Here is a 20,593-nt window from a genome sequence, read left to right on the forward strand (position 1 = left end):
AAACTCATCCCTTTTCTTTTTTTTCTTTTGTAAATTTGAATGTAAATAATGACTCAAATCCATAGTTTTACAAGTGTCTATATTGTTTTGACATTGTTACTTGATCACTCCAGTTGTTTCAATTGGCTCAAGTCCCTTGCTTTAATTAAAAAAAGAAAAAAATTACTATTTGTCTTAAAGAGCTTGCTAGGTACAATAATAATAGGCTTCCATGGGCTGTAGATAAAAGAATTGGATTAACTTTGAAGTGCCAAAAAGCAAAAAATACCTCTCCATTTTCACAGGTTATGATATGAGAGTTTAACATCACAATCTTCAATTGAAAATTAAAAAACACTTCACTGATAGAACAACAGTTTTACAATATGAGAAAATCTGAAGTGTTCTACTATCATATGTTATGTTACTTTAAAAATAAAAGCATGATCAGTTAAGAAAACACCATAACTAATGTTTATAGTATTCAGATATTTATTAGTATCATCAAATGAAAAGCCTGTTCACTTTAGTTCTAAAGGAACAACACGTGAACAGTTTTACTAAACATTTCCTATAATAAGAAAACTTAGTTGGTAATTTTTCCCCTTTAAAAAAAAACTTTGATACCAAAAAAGTTTTAAAAAGTGAACTCTCTTGCCTGAATGTGGTCTTTCTAAGTGGCAAATCATAGTTACATAGAAAATATTACAAAAATTATTAATTCAGATAATCTTAGGGGAGCATTTCCAAGTTTAGAGCCCTGCCTAATAGCCAACAGTTTCTGTTAGTTTTAATATGTTCACATGTGAATTAATACATTTTGGTATATCACTTTTATAGTTATAAATCAGATTTATGCCCAGCTGTGAGGCCCTGGAATCTGGGTCTTGAAGAAAAACAGACAGTGGAGGTGTTGCTGCCAGTGAAGTGTGGGTTTCCTCTGAGTTGGTAGGCCGCTTTTCTGTGGAGCTGGATGTTAACATACTTTCATTTGTCTCTACTCTAATGACTGAATTAAAATACCCCTCTATTTCCCAAGTCATTATAATGTGGAAATTGTATACTGTTTACACATCGTGGGCTGTGAAACAGCAACCCAAACACATGACCAACTTAGTAGGTTTTAAACGTTGGAGCAAATAGGGTGGTTGGTGTTGAATTCATTTGCACTCATTTTTACTACTTGAGACACACTCATTAAAAAGCTGAATTTCAACTTTGTTACACGTTCACATTGAATCGAACTGGATTTTCACTGCACTGCTGCGTCTGGCTTTTTAATTTGCCTTGAACAGGAGTATTCTTTCCTATCATGGACAATTCAGGCAGGCACTATCAGGTAAAGAAAGTCAAGTCATTGGCTTGGCCTCTTTCTTCTCAATGTCTCCAAGGAAAATGGGGTCATTTTCCACCACACCCCGGTACTTACAGGTTGGGATTGCAGATGAAGATAGGAAGTGCAGAACCCCCACCCTGGGTGGGTGGGGGGGGGCTGTATTACGCTAACTTTCTTCAGGGCAGCTACTCATTTGCAATCAGCTCTGCACTTAAACCCTTTAAAGTTACAAACAAACTTTGGGAAAGTTACATCACCATAAACAAAGACACAGTTGCTTAAATTATTATTATGCAACACTGTGTCATTACTCCCGCATGGACATTGCAATTATCTTCCCAATTGGGCAAATACCACTACAGCTTTGTAGGCAGCTTCAGAAGTAAGAATCAAGGATAAATATGTCAGTGACACCTTTACACATGGAAAAGGTTTCCCACCCCCTCGACAAACACTCAGGTTTTATCCTGCAAACAAACTGAGAGTCTTTAGCGTCTCCTAATTCTTCGGAATCCCCTATTTTAAATATAAATTGTCAGTCTGGTATGATCCATATGCTCGGCTATAGAGGCTATAGAGAAGAGAAATACAATAGTAAATAGGAAAAAGTGAAATTCTGGGTCTGCTTTTGTAAAACTCGCAGGCATCAGTACACATCTGGTAATCAATTTGGTAATTAGCTGTAGCCCTTAAAAAAAAAAAAAAAAGGTGTCTGTAACCACTGGGTTGTGTCTGCCCCAGGTGATCGTAACAGATCTGGTAACGAGATTGTCCCCACTCGCTCCCCACGCTGCTGTTCAGCCGCCGCATCGCTTGGTGTCTAAGCAGAAGAAAAATCAAATATATTCTGGATACATTTTTTTTAAAAAATTGAATCCAGATAAAAAGGATCAGGTTGTAAAAAGAAAAAAAAAATTGGTAACTAGTTGTCCAAGAAAAAAGCGAGAATGAGGACAAATGACCCGCACAAGAGCCTATGACCATTTTTCTCCCTTGCTGTCGCAGAGCTGACAGGAGGAGGATGGGGGCGAGGGAGGGAGGGATGGGGGGTGGGGGGGGAAGACAATTTAAAGCATCATCTCCCTAACTGCAAAGATCTGGCCTCCCCAGTGCTGAGGAAGCCGTGGTAGCCATTTTCATTTTCATTTTTTTTTTTTTTAAGAGCGTAAAAGGAAAATAAAACAGAATAGGTATATCTCCCTTCCTGCACCAACAGCTCGGCTCCTCCCTCCAAAGAAAAAAGTAGTTAAAAAATCTCAGGTACAAAACCCAATCCACATGCATCCAGTGAGGCTTCTGCAGTCAACTCGATTCGATTTGGCGAGTTGCACTGAAGGAGACGTGATCTTGAAAAATCAATCCGTCCTCGCGCCCCCGCGCCGCCGCCGCAGCCGCCGCAGTGGCCACAAAATTAGCGGCTCCGAGGACATTTTTGCCGCAGTGCACGTCCGCCGTAACCACCGAGCACTCGGGTGAATAATGGAAGTACAGTGTGGAGACAATCAAGTTGATTTATCACGCAAAATAATTCACTGCTCCAGTCCAGCTCTTGGTCCTGTCACTTTAAATCACAAACGCGCGTATACACAGATCCATAGGCCCCACACATGCATGGTACACGTGTGTGTGCGCGTGTGTGTGTGTGTGCGCGCGCGCGCAGAGCCAAGTGGAATGATTCCAGATTGCTTCACGTATATGAGAGGGGGAAAAGAGCAAAAGGGCCCGTCACCCCAGCCCCCTACCCCCACCTTTTGCAGCGTGGACGAGTGGCTTGTGATGCAGCTTGGAGCAGAATAAAGTCTGAACAAAACTAGACTGTGAGACTAGCACGTCCCAGAGTGAAAGTGAGTGACGTTACCGCAGACTCTGTAAAGACTCGGAGCACTTGCAGGCAAAACTAAAATTCCCTTTTTTTATAAAAGAAAGAAAAGAAAATCATTAACTGGGTTCAGATCTAAAATGCTGCTTTTAAAATGCACGCACATGTTGAAGACTCAGCGACTGTAATTTCTTGGGTAAACATCTGGTGAAGACATTCCAGGAACACATCTGAAAGGAAGAAAGGCGTAAGACAGCCCCTTCTTTATATATCTTGGGTCAAAAAAGGGTTGTTAAAACTTTTTTTTTTTTTTTAAAGCGTGCTCTTGATCTAAATACCTTTATGAGCTCTAGGGGTCAGTTTGGTTTGGGAGAAGAGGACCAAGCTGGGAGCTAGGAGTCCTGGGTCCCAGACACAATGGTGTGTGAGGTTGGGCAAGTCTCTTTTCCTATGGCCTTCTTTTCTCTCCTGTAAAATCGCAGGTGGTAAATCATATGCTAAGTTTTGTGTTTTGTGTCCCCCCCCCCACGGACACTCCATGATTCTATCTAGGAAGGAATGATGATGGGGTGGGGGGCCTATTAATGTAGAGAGAAAAAGAGGTCACATTCTTCAGGTGGCATCTGTTAAAATTGGTGGTGATGAAAGTGATGAGTCTAGTATGCCTGAGTCCTTAACAATAAAGATTGTGTCTATATTAAGAGCTGCTATTGTCCCAGCTCTGAAGTATATATAGCATATAATGAATGCTCTTTGAGAATGACAATGTAATCTTGTAATTATATATTTTGGGGGGGGAGAGGAAAGGGTCAGCCAAAAGGATTTTGAGATTGGAACAATTTTCAATATTCTTGTTTATTTGTAGTCTGTATAGGAAATGTATTAAATCACGTGGATAATTCAGAGAACATAACTTTTTAGGGGGTAAGAGTTCTTCTGTGTCAGATTGGCTGTCTAGATTGACTGGATTAATAGGATTAATTACTCCCTATCTACTTTTTCAGAAAACAATTCCAAGTAGGGACAGGCAGGGGCCACTGTTTGACACCCCCCTTCAGCCCTGTAGTGAGTGGTCAAGAGTGTGGGTGCTAAAGCCAAGCCACTAGCTTTTTTTGACATGCACTAGCTGAGTAATCATAGACAAATTATTTGCTTTAGTTGTGCCTCAATTTCTCACATTTATAAAAATGGGGATTATACTGGCAACTAATTCATAGGGCTGTTGTCAGGATTAAATGAGTGATCATATTAAAGTGCTTGGAACAGAGCATGGCACATGTAACAGCTCAACAAATGTTAGAGGTTATTATTACTCCAATGTAAACACAGGGAAAGCAAGGTCAGATGTAATAGAGGAATCTTTGAGCTGCTCCTGGATTTCAACTAAGGCCTCTAAGCACTTTATTTTATCTGGCTTTTATGTCAGCTTAAAGCAAGGAGCTCAGCAGTCTTTATTATTATTAAGAATAGGCCAGAACATTCCCTACCAGAACTCCATTCCCATACATACAGTAGTTGTGAAACTGGAGAATTTTCCACTTGACCAGAACAATGCAAATACGTAATATTGGCTCTATATATTGAGTGCATACTTACTGATGTGTGTTTTGACTATGAAGGTGGGAGGAAGCCAAGTTTTGTTTTTGTTTTTTCCTTTTCTTTCCCCCTTTGGAGAGAAGTTTCCAATGCTTCAGTTCCTGACTGTTTCTGTTGCGATATTCTTTCGTACACAACTTGTTACCTTAGGTCTAGCCTCTGTCATTGAATTATGAAGTCAAAACAACCCCAAATCTCTGGCGTGCTCCCTTTGTGTCATTATTAGTGTAAAGGGGAAAAGCGACATCCTGAATTTCTCTCCTCTCTTAATGATCCCCAGAGTGCAGACTTCAACGAGGCTTTAGGAAGGGTCATAGGCACGGAATGCTTAAGGGAGCAATTCCACTCAGTGTTTGCAATTTGGGATTGGAGGCGAGCTGCAGTTAAGCTTTATAGAGGAAGTGGAGATTAGGTGTCTTTCCAAAACAAGATAGGTGCTGGCAGGCTTAGTTCCCTGCTTGTTGGAAAGTAATGTCCCACTTCTTTCCTCCAGTGGCACCTGAAGGCCAGGTGCACTAACCGTTCTACCAGGGGTCAGGTGGAGAGACAAGGCTGGCCGGCCTGGGACGCCGGGAGTGGCGTCCGATACCAAGTTTAGAAGGCTGCAGGCGCCGGGGTTAAGTTCAACTTGAGACAGAAAGCGTCTTACTGAGAACGGCGAGAGAAAAGTTGATTCGTTCCAAGCGCTAGCATGAGTGCTCTAGATACACTTGGTCAATTTGATTAACACAATATCCTAAATAAATACATCAATAAAAGAGGGTGCGCTGCCTTCTATTCCACCTGCTTGCCTTCTTCCTTCTCTTTGTGGGGGCAGAATGAGATTTTGGCAGGTGAAGATTCCCACCCCCTCCATCGTTATCACAAGCGCACATCCCTTCTTCTACAGAGGCTCTGTAAGGTGCTGGAGCGGAAACCCAAGGTACCTATACTTTCAAAAATTTCGGGAGCCAAAGGTGAGAAATCTGGCGAGTTTCTTTCCTCCCCGCCTGCAGCAACTTAGCATCCAGAAGCCGTGGGCGCCTGGCCTCGTAGAGCTTTCCGAGACGTCCGGCGTCCGGGGGACTTCACTGATCACAGTCAGTCCCTAGTGGACCGCGGACTTTGCCAGTTTTAGAGGTACTGGGGAAACTGAGAGTAAATAAATCAAATTGTACCCTCCATCACCGCCAACCAGGACGACGGAGATCCCCCACTCCAGGCCTGGAGAGGGATTGGGGCGAGGGCAGGTGGAGGGACCAAGCGGGAGGCGAGGAACTGCCCCGCAAGGTCATGACCGTGAGGCCGCCGGGGGAGGCCGCCGCGGTGCGCAGTGGCCGGGCGCCGCCCTCTGGCCCGGGAGCTGACCCCGCGGCGTGCCCCCTTCTCGGTAGCCCGTCTGGCGCATCCCTAGGGAAAGGAGGGGGCGACGCGGCAGAAGGGACCCTTACTTTCGTGGTGGAAGCTGAAACCCGCGGGGCTCCCGGGCGAGTTGTCCTGGAGGAAAGATCAGATGCCCAGCACAACCGAACTTTAGAAAGGGGCTCTCTGCACTGGTCCCGTTCCCTAGTGGCGACCTGTGAGAAACTTTTGTCCCCTCCCCTCAGTGTCTAGTGTCTTCTTGCTCTGGGAACTTGGCCCTGACGGCCTAGTTCTCCACATTAATTCGTGGTTCCACTAACTCAGCAGCCCCTTCTCCCAGACGGACGTCTAGGGTGTCTTGTAATGAAGGGAACACGTTCAATGTTTTGTTTTGTTTTGTTTTGTTTTTCCTTTCAGGGGGAGTATTGTGTGATTTTAAAATCTCCTAGGCGTTAAAAAACTAAGCCAGACCAAACAACAAAACCAAAAACAAAAACCGCTGCTTTCACTCGAGGGTAGAGTGGAGTCAATCCAAACCTTCCTTGGGCCAGTCTGAGCCCTTAGTCAGATAGTTGAGTTCCTGAATCTTCCAGGAAAACAGAGCCCCTTTCACACACTTCTGAAGGGGACTTAATAAGACTGCAATATATTACCACGTTTAAAAGGTTTTGCAGAGGCAAAGTTTCCTAAAAGCGACTTGCCAGCGATGCATGGAAAAGCAAATCCGCTTACAGAGAGGAGCCCCTGAAGAGGAAGGGGGGAAAGGCAGGACCCAGCCCCAATTAGAAACCGCAGTTTCCAACTTTTGAACCACAGCCCTGATCACTGCGGGGCTGTAGGGCTGGTGGAATGTAGTTGACTGCCTCTGGCGCGGACAGGTTGTAGACCTCCAAGGCTCTTGGCACTGCTTTCTGGAAGTCCCCAGACTTTCTTTTCCGGTAGCCTTTCCCCTCAACAGCCAAAGTAAGGTCTCCCCTTTTGTGTTTTGTGGGTGTGTGTCTGGACACTGTTTTGTGCGCGTGGGAAAAGCCTCGCTCCTTACACACTTGAAGTGCCTCAGTTCTCATTCTTTAGCTGACAGCCTGTGGATGCCGGGTGGGAATGTGGGCGCCCATACAGGTGAAGTGGTGTGTTTGTGCTGCTTTGTTGTCTGAACCCTCACTCACCCCACTGCTAAGGAATGGGTCTGACACAGCTCTCCTCTCCAGAAACTTTTGTTGGAGTTTCTAAGAGAAATCCCCACCTTAATTATTTTGAGCTGAAGGTGTGTGTCTGTGTGTGTGTGTTTGTATAATGAACTCAAGAGAAAAACTGCAGTTTGTTAGTTTTGTGATTTCTCGGAGCTTATAAAGGTCTTGGACCCCATAACTCTGGGGGGAAAATCACTGAGTCTTTTGCTGGGAAAGTAGAGCCTTCCAGATTCATGAGGGTAAGGATAAGGACTGCTTTCCATAAACTTTAAAAACAGCTAAAAACAGTGCATCAAGACTCAACTAAGAGCCTTTGGGAACACACATGCATCCCCCAAGTATCTCTGGTCCTCTGGCAGTCACCAGGCTATTTTGTAGCAGCTTCTCAAAACTCTCTCTTTGAATGGCCATTCTAACTTTTACAAAGTTTCTTGCTGTTTACCATGATAAAGTTGCACTTGCACTCCGTGCAACACAAGCTTGCCTTTGAGCCCTTGACATGCTTTCAACCCTGTATTGGGAGTGTTTTAAAGGCTACATTTTAGCCTTAAGGGATAAAAATGTTGCTTTCATCCTGTCTACGGAGAGTGCTGGGGGCAAAGTGGCCAAGTTTGTAGGAAACCGGATCTCTTAGCTTTGCTAACATCAGGAGGATAGTTTCGACATGCCAGTCCTTGCCTGCTAAAATGCCAGGGCAGGGTACTCAGGACACACTGCAGACGGGTCTTCTGTTTCCCTCGACCAGCAGGTCCCGCCTCCAGCGCCCGGGATGCTGGGCGTTGGGGATGTTGCGCACACCTGCAGATTTTAAAGCAGCTCACCGGGAGCAGGAGGACCCCCTTTCCTGTTATGGCTACTTAATGAAGCAAAGTGCTAGACCTTCACAAAAGGGAAAACATTTTGTTTACGTCTGTCCTTTCTTAAGAAGCGCTTAGGGACCAGGCCCACCAATATTCCGGATAAAGTTAATGCTACTAGAAATGTGCGGTGCATTAGGACTCCGACTGGGGACTCATTGAACACCAGACTGTTACAGTTAATCTCGCCTCTCTCTTTTTGTTTCCATTGCTCTATTTTTCCTTTGGTCTCTTTCCTTCTCGGTGTTCCCTACCTCCTGAAGTGAGTTAATAAAAACCTCATCCTATTTTTTTTTTTTTAATAAAGTAAACACTGAATTTGAGAGTTAATGTTGCAACCAAACTCTTGGGGAATCTACCGCTCTGTTCGCTACATCTTTGCTGCCTGTAATGACAGCCGCTATTGTTCTTAAAATTCACCAAACTAATTCTTACAAGTTCCTTGAGAAAGTGTAATAGACGCTAATTGGAAAAACACCACCACCACCCAATTCTCCTGTATTTTATTTTCTCAGACCAACGAAGTGGCCTCCAAGCAAAATAATAAACTTGATGTAGATTATTTTTTAGCTACTCTATTTTCAGTAGCTATTCTTCTAACTTAACTAAATCGTGCAGCTTCATGCGATTCCACCTCTACCTCTCCCCTCGTGTCCTCACTAACCCACTCGGCAGTTCTCTCCAAATGAGTCTGCAGGTAGTGGAAACCCTCCTCGAGGGACCTAGGACCTAAAGCGCTCAGTTTCAAAAGTTCTGAGAAAATGTCTTCTTCAGAAACTACAAATGGAGCAAATCATTTACCTAATTCATTCAAGAGCCTCTATAGGAAGGACTTTGGAGGGTGATGATCCCCATAATGTGGTACTAATGAAAATCCCTTTAGTCCGTCTCTCTCGGCCCCGCGAGGGACGGCGTCCGCTGTCTGCCGTAGAGAGGCCCTGGCAAGCAGCGGTCCGGCTGCCCCTCCTCATCTGCCCCCAGATGGCACAACCAGGGCGCAAAGCGACAGCGGCGACTCCCGACTCCGCCGGGGCCACTGTCCGACCCGCCGCTGTCTCGCGACTCTTGCCACCCTCTCCCCGACACCCTCCCCCCCGCCCGGGCCACTCCTCCTGCTCTCCCCTCCTTTTCAGCCTCCCCAGTGATTTTTATGTGTGTGTGCGCGCGTGTCGGGGGGGGGAGGGGGATGTAAGATGGGAACGTTCCCTCCCTCGCGTTGCCCACTTGCTCAGCCTTCTCCCACCCGGCTGGATTGGAATTAAAATCCGGGAATTCAACTTTGCTGCGAAATCTTAGTTTCCTAGGGAGGGTCTGGAGGGAAGGAAGACCCTGCGGAGTATGCGGTCCAAAGAAGCCCCCCCCATCCCGCCGTCCTGCCTTCCCGTAGGGAGGATGAAAGCGATGGGTCCCGGGAGGGGCCCCCGGGCTCCCCCCCCCCCGAGGGGGCGAGAGCTTTGGGGAGGAGAGCCCAGGCGGCGAGCGCGGGGCGGGGGCTTCAGGGCTGGCGGGTAACCGGACCCCCCCTTCCCAGGCAGGGGCGCTCTTGGCCCTGCAGGTGCACCCCCGCCCCCTTTTAGGCCCCTCCGTGGAAACCGCCTTCCGGCCCAAGTTCTGTTCTTTGAGGCTTTGAACGAGGCCTTTCAGAAGTTTTTAAAGCTGCCCCGCCCCGCCCAGCACTCACGGGGTCACACTCTCCCCCATCCCTCCACCCCCGCTCCAGCTGCCGGCCTAAGGGGGTGCGGGAAGGGAGCGGAGGGGGCAGGCCCAAGGCCCCGGGATCCAAGCACCAACCAGGGGCGGCTGGCTCGGCCTAGAGCGCTTGGAGATCCGGCGCCCGAGCCCTACCTCGGAGGAAGCGCAGGCTAACTGCTCGCCGGGCGCGCCAGCCCCGAGTGGGGGGAGGCGGAGAGGTGGGGAGAAGAGGAGGGACCGGACAGGGGGGCACGGCCACATTGCCAAGGTTCCTTTGCAGAGCTCTAGCCAAGGGACTATTTTAATTGGCCTTTAGGGGAGGCAGCTGGTGACCCGTGTCCTCGTTCTCCAAGCTCCCCTGAGCGAATCAGGGCGCCACCTACAGGCGAGCTCCTGGTAGCAGGAGGGAGAAGGGAGCCGCCTGCCAAGTACTGGGGCCCCTCCAAGCAGGGTCTGTTTAATCCAGAGCCATCTTTCAGCTCCGGAGTCAGAGTTCTGCGCTCCAGAGTTAGGGGTCAGTTGGCAACAGCAAGCGTCCGGAGGGCACTGAGAATGAACTTTTGGGGAGTGGGGAATTGGGGGAGTAAATACAGGAATTGGGTTATTCCAGTACCAAAGAAGTATCTCTTCCAGGCTAGTCTCATGGAGTGCAGCATGTTTCTTTGAGAAGAGTAGCTGTGTGGCCTTGAACAAGCTACTTAATCTTTCTGAGTCTCAGTGTCCTTATCCTTTAAAAGGGGAATAGTGGTATAGGCATCCCTTGCTTTTCGGAAGTTTGAGTCAGCCACTTCACTTTTATGAAAGACCTAGCTTGGTACCTGTTTTCGAAAATAGAAAGAAATGGAAGAGGACTCTTGCTTTTAGGAAAAAGCAAAAATAGCAATCAATGTTTGTGTTGCTGCTGGCCATTATAGAGGAAGACCCCCCCCCCCCCCAGCAGCCAGAGTGAGCTGGCCTAGCTCCTGCCCCTAGAATTACATTCAGCATCTCAGCATCAAGCTGTCAAAGCTTTGAACTGTCTGTGAGCATCTGTGCTTTATTTTGATTTATTTGGTGTATCCCATAGCAAGATGTGTGGTAAGGTATCAGAAAAGTCTAGGAGAGCTTATTTTGGGGGTTGGGAGCACTAACATTTTTCCATAGAATATGATGATAATTGCCTCTTTGCTTGACACCATTTCGGCTTACAAAAGCTTCCATGGAAACACTCTACTTTCAGAAGGGGGGTGAGGGGGATGTATGTTTCTGATGGGGTCCTTGTGAGAATTAAATGAGATAATGTAGGTGAGAAACTATAGGTGTCTTGTAGGGAGCTTTCCTCTATTTCTAATATGAAAACGGTTTTTTATCCTAAGAAATCTAACATACAAGATTTTGGCTAGCTGCTTTCTGTTCCTCAAAGATTATGGCCTTAGAAGAAGATAAAGAGAGCCAAAGAGGTTTGAGTGTCTGATTAGGATAGAAGGATGGGTTAGTGGAGGTTTTAATAACTAATCTCTAGCTAATCCCCTTCTCACAGACAAATAATAACCTATTTGTGGATGACTTACTATTACCATTTACTAATACCTCATTTAATTAAAAATTTTTTTACCACCTTATATATTATACATTATCCCCCTTTTGTTTTATTTATTTTTAAAGATTTTATTTATTTATTTTTGTGTGAGAGAGAGATCCTGCAAGCACGAGGGTGGAGGGTAGAGGGGAGGGGCAGAGGGAGAAGCAGACTCTCTGCTGAGCAGTGAGCCTGATGCGCGGGACTCGATCTCAGGACCCTGGGATCATGACCTGAGCCAAAGCAGATGCTTAACCACTTAACTGACTGAGCCACCCAGGTGACCCATTATCCCCATTTTAAAGATGAGAAAATAAAGACATGAGGATAGTTGGTTCATTTTTTTTTCTACTTAAAAAAATTTCCAATTGCTGGGGCACCTGGATGGTTCAGTCAGTAGAGCATGTGACTCTTGATCTCCGGGTCATGAGTTCAAACCCCAACTTGGGCATAGAGATTACTTAAAAAAAATTTCTATTTCAGACATTTCAGAATCTACCTTTAACATCAATTTATTTGGCAGCTCCTATGTGCTCGGTTACTATATTAAATAATTTTACATATGGGGTCTCATATAATTCTCACAACAGCTCTGTGAAGTAAGATTTCAAGTTCTCTCATCACAGAAGAGGAAACATTGGCTCAGGGACTTCACAGAGAAGTGGTGAAGCCAGGTCATGGAGAGCCCAGATCTTCTGACTACACTTCTAGATGCCGCTGTTATACCACGACTTAGGATGTTCCCAACTAGCTTTAGGGCACTTTAAAAAGTTATTCAGAAAGGTCAGGCAGGAGAAGTGGATACCTTGGTGTTTTTGTTGCATTGGAGGTATAGTAAATGATGGTGTTTATAACCTTAGTAATGGTAGAGTATGACAATGTTTCCTAAGGAAACACTGATGGTGGGAGAAGGGGGCAGGGATGTGATGGGGGAAGCCAAAGAATGATCTGATTTATAGTTTTATAAATACGAGTAACATTAAATAAATAAATATGACTGAATCAACCAAATCTCATTATAACACATACCATTACACTGAGAAGTTTGGTATAATGTGGCTATTGCCAAATCCTGGCATTTGAGACCTTAGGAGATAGTGCTTTGTTGATTTGGTTATAAAAATTATTTACAGTAAGTATTTTTGTACATTATATATTTTTGCTGGTTTGTGTCCATGTAATAGCAGCGTTTTATGATGAAAGGGCTGGACTGCTTAGGGAGGACAATTATACTCCTTTCATTGCTTTTGTTTTTCCGTTGTGTAGCAATTACTCATTTGTCCCCTTTCTTCTTCCCTAAGTACCAAATCAAACCATCATTCCTCCCCAGAACAACTCCCTTTCACACCTGAAAATAACTATACATACAAAAGGCCTGAGAGTTAAATAATAAAATGCTTTGGGATGGGGTATTGGATGTAAATGTGTGCATCCCACTTTCTTCTTTTTCCTACTGGGCCCAGCCATGATGCCTCTGCTTGCCAATGCATTATCGTGACCTCAGACTTTAACTGCCATGTCACCTTCAGCTTCTGTACATTGTGTCTAATAATATAATAGATTTTCATTTTGAAACAGATGCCACAGGAGATTCTTAAGCAGGAAAACCCCACTGTGTAACTAACAGCATAGAGTTATGAAATTTAAGGTCAGATGGCTTTGGATTGTCAGCTTTTGGGGACCATTTGGTAATTAGATAAGAAGAAAAACCTGTTGAAACCAATACATATTTGTGGAATGTATTTTATGTGCTCCATAGTGTTCTATGTGCTAACAGATATAACAGAGTTTATATTTTAAGCTTTAGGGTAGAAACTTCTCTCTTCCACTCCCTAGAGCCATGCCTTTGTGCTGTTATAATGAAGTGACGGGCTTAAAGTTTGAAGAACATATACACTAGCTCAAATGTCGAGCTAAAATATTTCCTTCTGAAATTACTATCTTCATCTTAGAATTTTTAAAAAGATTTGTTTACTTATTTGAGAGAGAGAGAGAGAGTGGGCACGGGCGGCAGGGTGGGCAGGGTCAGAGGAAGAGGGAGAGAATCACAAGCAGACATCCTGCTGGGCATGGAGCCTGATGTGGGGCTCAATCTCATGACCCTGAGATCATGACCTAAGCCAAAATCAAGAGTCCATGCTTAACCAAATAGGCCACCCAGGCACCCCCATCCTAGAATTTTAATGTTACTAATTTCATCATCTGTAGGTATAGTTATATAAATGAATGAATTGAAAAAGACTTTAGGAAAGGTGAGAAGTATGGCTTACGGCCTCATTTTGCACAATCACACCTACATACATTTATAAGAGAACGCATTGTACTTGAGACACCCATTTTATTCTCTGAGGTCGAGCTGCGCTGCTATGTCCCAGAAACATATATTGGTCGGCCCAAGTGTGTAGATGGGTGTATATCTGGAGATCTTAGCTACTTCTTTTTGGTATCCTTCTCCCAACAGTGAGCAATCCAGGGCTCTTTTTAGTAATGAAAGGGCAGATTCAATCTATCAGCCACTTTGAAACTCATTAGTGTTGACCTTCCCCAGTCCCAGTCTTAGGACTTCTGAATATGGCTATCTCCCCAAGTCATTTGCAGGTCAGAGGTTGTTCTGTGTAGGCTCAGCTCTGGGGAAGCATATGCTTAATAAAATTGAATGGCTTTTTACAACAGACAGGTGTGGGGGTTTGTTTGAGAAGCTCAACTGCTGCTCTTGATCATGGAGGATTGAGTTTTCTGCCAAAGCCATTGGTGAGAGTCTAATAAGCTGATGTTACATATTATTGGCATTAGATGGCCCAATCTGATGGGCTAGTTGCTCAGAAAGTCAATTACTAGAAGCCTGGAGTAAAAAGCAGTATTTTCAAAGAATTTAGATGCTACAAAAGACAGTAGTATATCATGGACTCCTGAGTGTCTGGAAGCAACAGCTTTGAATTTAAACAAGAGGGGCACAGCCACATGTTTATTTGAAGAACCTCTGAAGATGCCCTGAAGAAGCCTAGAGATCATGGGAGCAATTCTGAAATATTTGAAAGAGAAGAAGGGGTTATATTAGTACTGAATGTATTTAGGCCAAGGACATTGTCTTATTTGACCCAGTCCTCACGGACCATTGCAGCAGGATTATCCCATTTCACAGAAGGGAACAGAGACTCATAATTACAAATGGTAAGAAGGACAGATGAGATTTAGACCTAGTCCAGTCTGGCTCGAAAGCGCATGTTTTCCTACTTTATTCACTCAATTTCCATCCCCTCAGCCTTCTCAGTCTGGCCTCAATTTACTTGTCCAACTTTCTCTTCCAACAGGAATGATTGGCTCTGTTTCTTGGCCCCTTCATTTCAAACTTTATTAAGTATCTGTTTCCTGTCCTGAGTCTACACAAAAAAACCTCTAATCTACAATTCACTTGCAGGGACACCCAGATACAGAAATTCTGAGACTCCAATAAGCAAGTCTAGTTTTACTCCCCCTTTTTACACCCAGCCTGGCTGCACCATTTGAATATTTAATCAAACTAATTTACCCCTTTTTTGAATTCTGCTCTCTCTAATCACCTTTTAAATTCCAATTTTCATTCTCAGTAACTGCTGGTGCCTGGTTCAGCGCTTTACACATTGTTGTCTATCTGGAAATATCTGTTGGTTGCTTTTAAGGCATCCAACCTGCCCTCACTTCTTTCTCCCTCCGTCCCCCACAACAAAGGCTGGTGCAGAAATATGACAAAAAGAGCAGGTTCAGCCAGATTCTCCCTCCTCCGTCTGTCCGTTGTCCCCTGCCTGTCACCCTCAGGGCCCAAAAATGAAAGGAAAAAGGTACGTCTGCAGTCAGAGTCCCCAAACAAAAGGCTTAAGGAGGCTACCTTCTTGCCTCAGCTCTAACAAACCCACACTTCCCCGTGGTCAGAAGGTTCTTTCCCTCCACAACCGCTGGAGCTGAACCTAGGCTCGCTTACCGGTACACGGACTGGGAGAGAGGAAACACGTGCGCAGTGGGTGTGTGTTGGGGAGGGGGCAGGAGATGGTAGCAATGGTGGGGGGGGGGCAGGGTGGGGAAGAACGTTTCTCAGGGAACCCGAGAGCCCCATGACTCGCCACTGGCGACTCCCGACTTCCCCGAAGGAAGCAGCCGGCCTAGCTCGGACGTCAGTGCCCGCATTTCTATTGCCGCGCGGGCCGTCTCGGCTTAGGTGCCCGCGCGGGGTCCGCGAGCCTTCCCGGGAGGGCTCGGCCCCTGGGCGATTCAGACGGAACCAGCCAGCAAAGCCTCGACGGCAGGCACCGGGCAGCGAGGGGCTGAGAACCGCCTCCACGCCTCTCTCCCTTCTGCAGGCCCCCGACTTGCCGGAGCTCCGCCGCCGCCCGCCGAGGGGCAGGTGCGGGCCAGAGTCCGGCCGCCCGCATCCAATGCCATCCCGCTGTGGGCTTTCTCTCTTTCCTGCCTCGGGAGACCCGGGTCCCTCTCGCCCTCCACGCTGGTCGGGCGGCGGGCGCCGCGCGGGGGGAGCCCGACACCCCGGCCTGGGCGGCGCGCTCGCCTCGGGTTCTCCGCGGGCCCCGGGACGCTGCCCCGGTACCCGATTCCGATCCGCCGGCCCCCCGGCCCCCTGCCCCCCAGCGTCGTACAGCTGCGAGGTCCGCGCGCAGAACGTCCGCGGAATTGCAAGACACTTTTTCGAGTTGGGCTTTCAGTGTGTGAATGGGGTGAAAAGTTTATCCGGCCCCTAAACGCGGCTCTTTTTACCCAGAGGCTGCTAGCGGACACCAGAGGGCGCCATTTTAATGCGCTTCGGTCGGGGACCCGCGCTCCGGGAGAGCGGCGGCAGCAGGCCGTGCCGGGACGCCGTTTCCCCGGGGGTAGAGCTGCGATCTCGGGGACACGCCGCGTCGCCCCTTTTCCCGTCGCGCTCCCCCTGTGGTGGAAAGCGTGTGTATGTGTGTATGTGTGTGTGTGTGTGTGTGTGGGGGGGTGCTGACCCCGCATGGCTCAGAAGGCCTTGCCGCGAGGCCCCCTTTCCCTCTTCTCCGGAGGCGGGCTACTGCAGCGGTTCACGCCCTGGCTCTTTTCACTGAATGAGGGTTCCTTGCAACCATCCGTGTGAGGAGGAGGAGGAGTGGCCCCCAACTGAAGCCGTCCCCCCCTCTAACTGCGAAGGAACATGTCTGCAGGCGTTGTTCAATTGCAAACGACTAATTAATTTTCCAGCACTTGTGCAGAATACTTTAAAATGGAAAAATGAAGGTCTTCAATGAAAATGAAGCTTGATGGTGTGCACCTGCCACTAATGTACGGTGCACGGTAACTTCCCCTCATTAGAGAGATGACTTGGGTTGAGAACAAGTCATATAGTGAAAATCACTTCAACACGTGCCTGTTCATATGCATAAACTCCTGTGTACCAGATGGCAAAATATAATGACATCTTAAACAGCTAATTGCATAAACCTTGTAATGCAGATAATTGCTGTACCAAAGTAGAAGTTAATAATTTCCCACTGTATTGCCTGGCTTCAGAGTAATCCTTAAGGAAAGTTGTGACAATTCTAACATACTAAAGTTCACCAAGCGGTAATTAAAACTAGCACTTAAATCATTTGACTTTCAAACCCTTAATTACGATGCGAAAGAACTGCTTTGTGGAAATCCTGAGTTTATGGATAGTTACGTGATAACATTTAATGTCTGTATTTCATCAAGTTTTCTTTCGTGGGCCTCATGTGGCATAATATCATAAGGAGTCAAGAGGGGATATATTATATTTTTCAAAATTATTTCAATGGCAGAGGCTTTGCATTTTGGGGCATGAGTAGTTAACTTCCACTCCCAGATGGGTCCGTTGATTACTTTTAACTTACATTTATTTTTAGAGCCCCTACTATAATAACTAACTCCAAGCATGCCACTTGCCTTGCATTGTTCTAAGCACTTTACAAAGTATTATCTCATTTAATCCTTAACACAGCCAACTGAAACATGTATTGATGTCTCCATTGTCCAGATGAAAAAACCCCGGCACAGAGATGCTAGGCAATTTGCTCAAAGTTAGCTGGGAGCCACTGATCCAAACTCAAGGTAGTCTGGCTGCAGAGCCCATGCTATTAACCACTATACTGTCCCCTGGGCCAAGCCAGGACCTTAGTAATACAATATTTCTTTTTTTTTTTTTAAGATTTTATTAATTTATTTGACAGAGAGAGAGAGAGAAAGAGAGAGCGCACAAGCAGGGGGAGCAGCAGAGGGAGAGGGAGAAGCAGGCTCCCTGCTTGGCAGGGAGCCCCATGCAGGGCAGGCTCCATCCCAGGACCCTGGGATCATGACCTGAGCCCAAGGCAGATGCTTAACAGACTGAGCCACCCAGGTGCTCCAGTAATACAATATTTCTTGCTAGTTTATTTTCTAATAATATTTAGAAAAATACTAAAATAACATAATTGGAGTTATGGAAGACAGTTGGCAGGTAGATATCTTTGTTGATTTGAACTTATCAGCTTATGTCATGATACATTTCAGAAACAGATTATCTGCTCTTTTCCATAGGGAAGTTCTTCAACAGTACATAAGCCAAGAAAAATAACTCAGTTTTGAAACAGAGTTTTGATCACATCACCTAGTTTAAAAAGCATGTGTAGGGGCACCTCGGTGGCTCAGTCATTAAGCATCTGCCTTCGGCTCAGGTCATGAACCCAGGGTCCTGGGATCGGGCCCCACATTGGGCTCCCTGCTCACCGGGGAGCCGTCTTCTCTCCCTCCCACTCCCCCTGTTTGTGTCCCTCTCTTGCTGTCTCTCTCTGTCAGATAAATAAATAAATAAAATCTTAAAAAAAAAAAAAAAACCTGTGTAAAATAAATAAATAAAAAGCCTGTGTAGCTTAGTGTTTCTACTTCTCCATCTTCAAAAAGACTAAGATTAGGTTTCCACACCTTAATAAGGATGTACAATAATGAACAAAATCCTCTTTACAAAATATACAATGAAACATAGTCTTCATTCTCCATGTTAGTATTACAGTGTTTTCCTTTCCTCAGTTTGGGTAGACATATGTAGCATAGGATAATAGATGCCAGCCATTTCCCTAGTGTGGGGGCCACAGCTTTTGAGCATCCCACCAGTAGAGATTCCTTTCTGTGAGTTAAGCACTATCTCCTCTGGGCTACTGCTCCTAAGATCCTTAATTTAGTGGGAAACATATTGGTCTAGAAATCAGAAGACTGGTATTCTTATTCTAGTTTGGCCATGAAGTTGCAGTATGACCTTGAACAAGTCACTTCAGCTCCCTGAAATTCAGTTACTTTGCTATATAAATAAAGGACTTTGATTGTGATTACATACATCCCTCCCAATTTTATGATTTTATAATGTTATGCAACTACATCCCACTATTACCTTAATCGGAACAAGATTTTTAGGTTGATTTCCTTTCTTTCTTTCTTTTTTTTAGAGTATATTTATTTATTTGAGAGAGAGAGCATGAGCAGGGGGAGGGGCAGAGGGAGAGGGACAAGCAGACTCCCTGTTGAGTGGGAAGCTGGACATGGGGCTTGATCACAGGACCCTGAGATCATGACCTGAGCCAAAGTCAGATGCTTAACCGACTGAGCCACCCAGGTGCCCCTGTTTTTCTTTAATAAAGAAAATGAAAGTCCTGGACTTGGGGGAATGAATGGAAGAATGTGTATGGGGGAAGAAAATAATTTAATGAGCATTTTCTCAGGTGCAGTGCTCAGGGTATTATTAGGTGGAAGAAGACATAGTCCCTGACATCATGAGTTCTTAATGTAGCGGGTGACACTGACAAGTAAGCTGAGGAGTGCCATGTAGAGTGGTAGAGATGAACTATAGAGAGTACTAGAAGACAGGAGTGACTCCCATGCCAGGCTGCAGAAGTCATGGGAAATTTCCTGCTGGAGGTGACTGACTCCTGAGCTGAATTTTGAAGGATAAGTTGAGTTGATAGTGAATAGTAGAAGGGCATTCCATGCAAAGGACACTATATCCATGGTAAAGGTGGGAAGAAGAGCGAAAGCATGGGTCTGTCTGGGAACTGAAAGGAGGTCATTACTGCTGTCTGTTAACATGCGAGGTGGAGGAGAAAGTCTAAGCAGGAGAGGGAGGCACGGGTCAGATCTCAAAAGGCTTTGTTAAGCAGTTTGGACTTTGCTCTGCTAGTACAGGGGAGTTCAAACCAAAGTTTGTCTATTTTAGATGTTGCTTTGGTATTATATTAATTTCTGAGTTACCAAAAATAAGATTTTACTGATTTAGTTTGTCTGCTTTTTAATAGAGTATGTGAGTACCCACCAGAAGGAGGAGCCCTACTTTGGCCACGAGCGGGCTGGAAGTCATTTGTCATCCCTGGTGATCCTCAGTAAACCAACAGCCCTCCCACCCCCCTAAAAATGATTGGTCTCCAATGCTAAGCCCCTAAATCCCTCCAATCCCCAAGCTGGTGGCTTATTTTACATACCAAAGAAGAAATCGAAGTCACAATGATGGCAAAAGGCAGGACAGAGAACATTTAGAATCCTTTTAAAATTGCTTTAAAATGGCAAATCTCACCTATGTTGGCAAGGAAATAATTTCTCAAAAGTTCTAATCTGATTTTAGGAGTTGAACAATATCGCTCTCAAACACTGTTGGTAGAAGTGGACATTGATAATGCTCTTCTGGAGGACAACTTGGCAATATATATAATGCTTTCTATCTTTTGAACAGTAACTCCACTTGTAGGAATTTATCCTATGGAAATAATCATGAACTGTTCAAATATCTGACAAAATAAGGTTTGTTTGTGACAGTGGTTTTATAATGATGAATAATTAGAAAAATTTTGATATACACTTTTAGAGAATTATTCAAATGAATTATGATACACCTACACACTAGAATATCATAAAACTATCAAGATGTTGTGATATGGTAAATGAATAAATTCTATTATAAAATAAGCATAGTGTGATCTTATTTTTGTTAAAAATGTATATATGCATAGGAAGAAAATAAGAAGGAACTATATTTCAGAATGGTGAACTTATAAGTGATTTTTATTTTCTTCCTTTTTATGTTTCTATTTTCTAAATTTTTGCCAGTGAGAATGTATAACTTTTGTAATAAGAAAGCAATCATAATAAGAAAGCATAACAAGAAAATATGTAATTTATTATGTAGCTATGTATATATTTATGTAATATAAGTTATGATTACTTATATCCTCCCAGCTTTAT

The 20,593-nt window shown here is 45.1% G+C and overlaps 2 long non-coding RNA genes across 2 annotated transcripts in view; one reads left to right on the forward strand and one right to left on the reverse strand.

Annotated features, from left to right (window-relative positions):
- Positions 1–62: 62 nt before the first annotated feature.
- LOC118521484 (uncharacterized) lies at positions 63–6,249 on the reverse strand. The gene is made up of 2 exons (XR_004910162.2): positions 6,161–6,249; positions 63–3,364 (listed from the first exon to the last, which is right to left on the reverse strand). It is a non-coding gene; the product is annotated as an uncharacterized LOC118521484 (long non-coding RNA).
- LOC118521480 (uncharacterized) overlaps positions 3,269–20,593 on the forward strand; it is a 125,161-nt gene continuing 107,836 nt past the window's right edge. Inside the window, exon 1 of the long non-coding RNA XR_013448153.1 lies at positions 3,269–3,381. This is a non-coding gene — a long non-coding RNA (uncharacterized LOC118521480). The remainder of the gene's footprint in view (positions 3,382–20,593) is intronic.

This window comes from Halichoerus grypus, chromosome 5 (genome assembly GCF_964656455.1).
Source record: "Halichoerus grypus chromosome 5, mHalGry1.hap1.1, whole genome shotgun sequence".
Lineage (NCBI taxonomy): Eukaryota > Metazoa > Chordata > Mammalia > Carnivora > Phocidae > Halichoerus > Halichoerus grypus.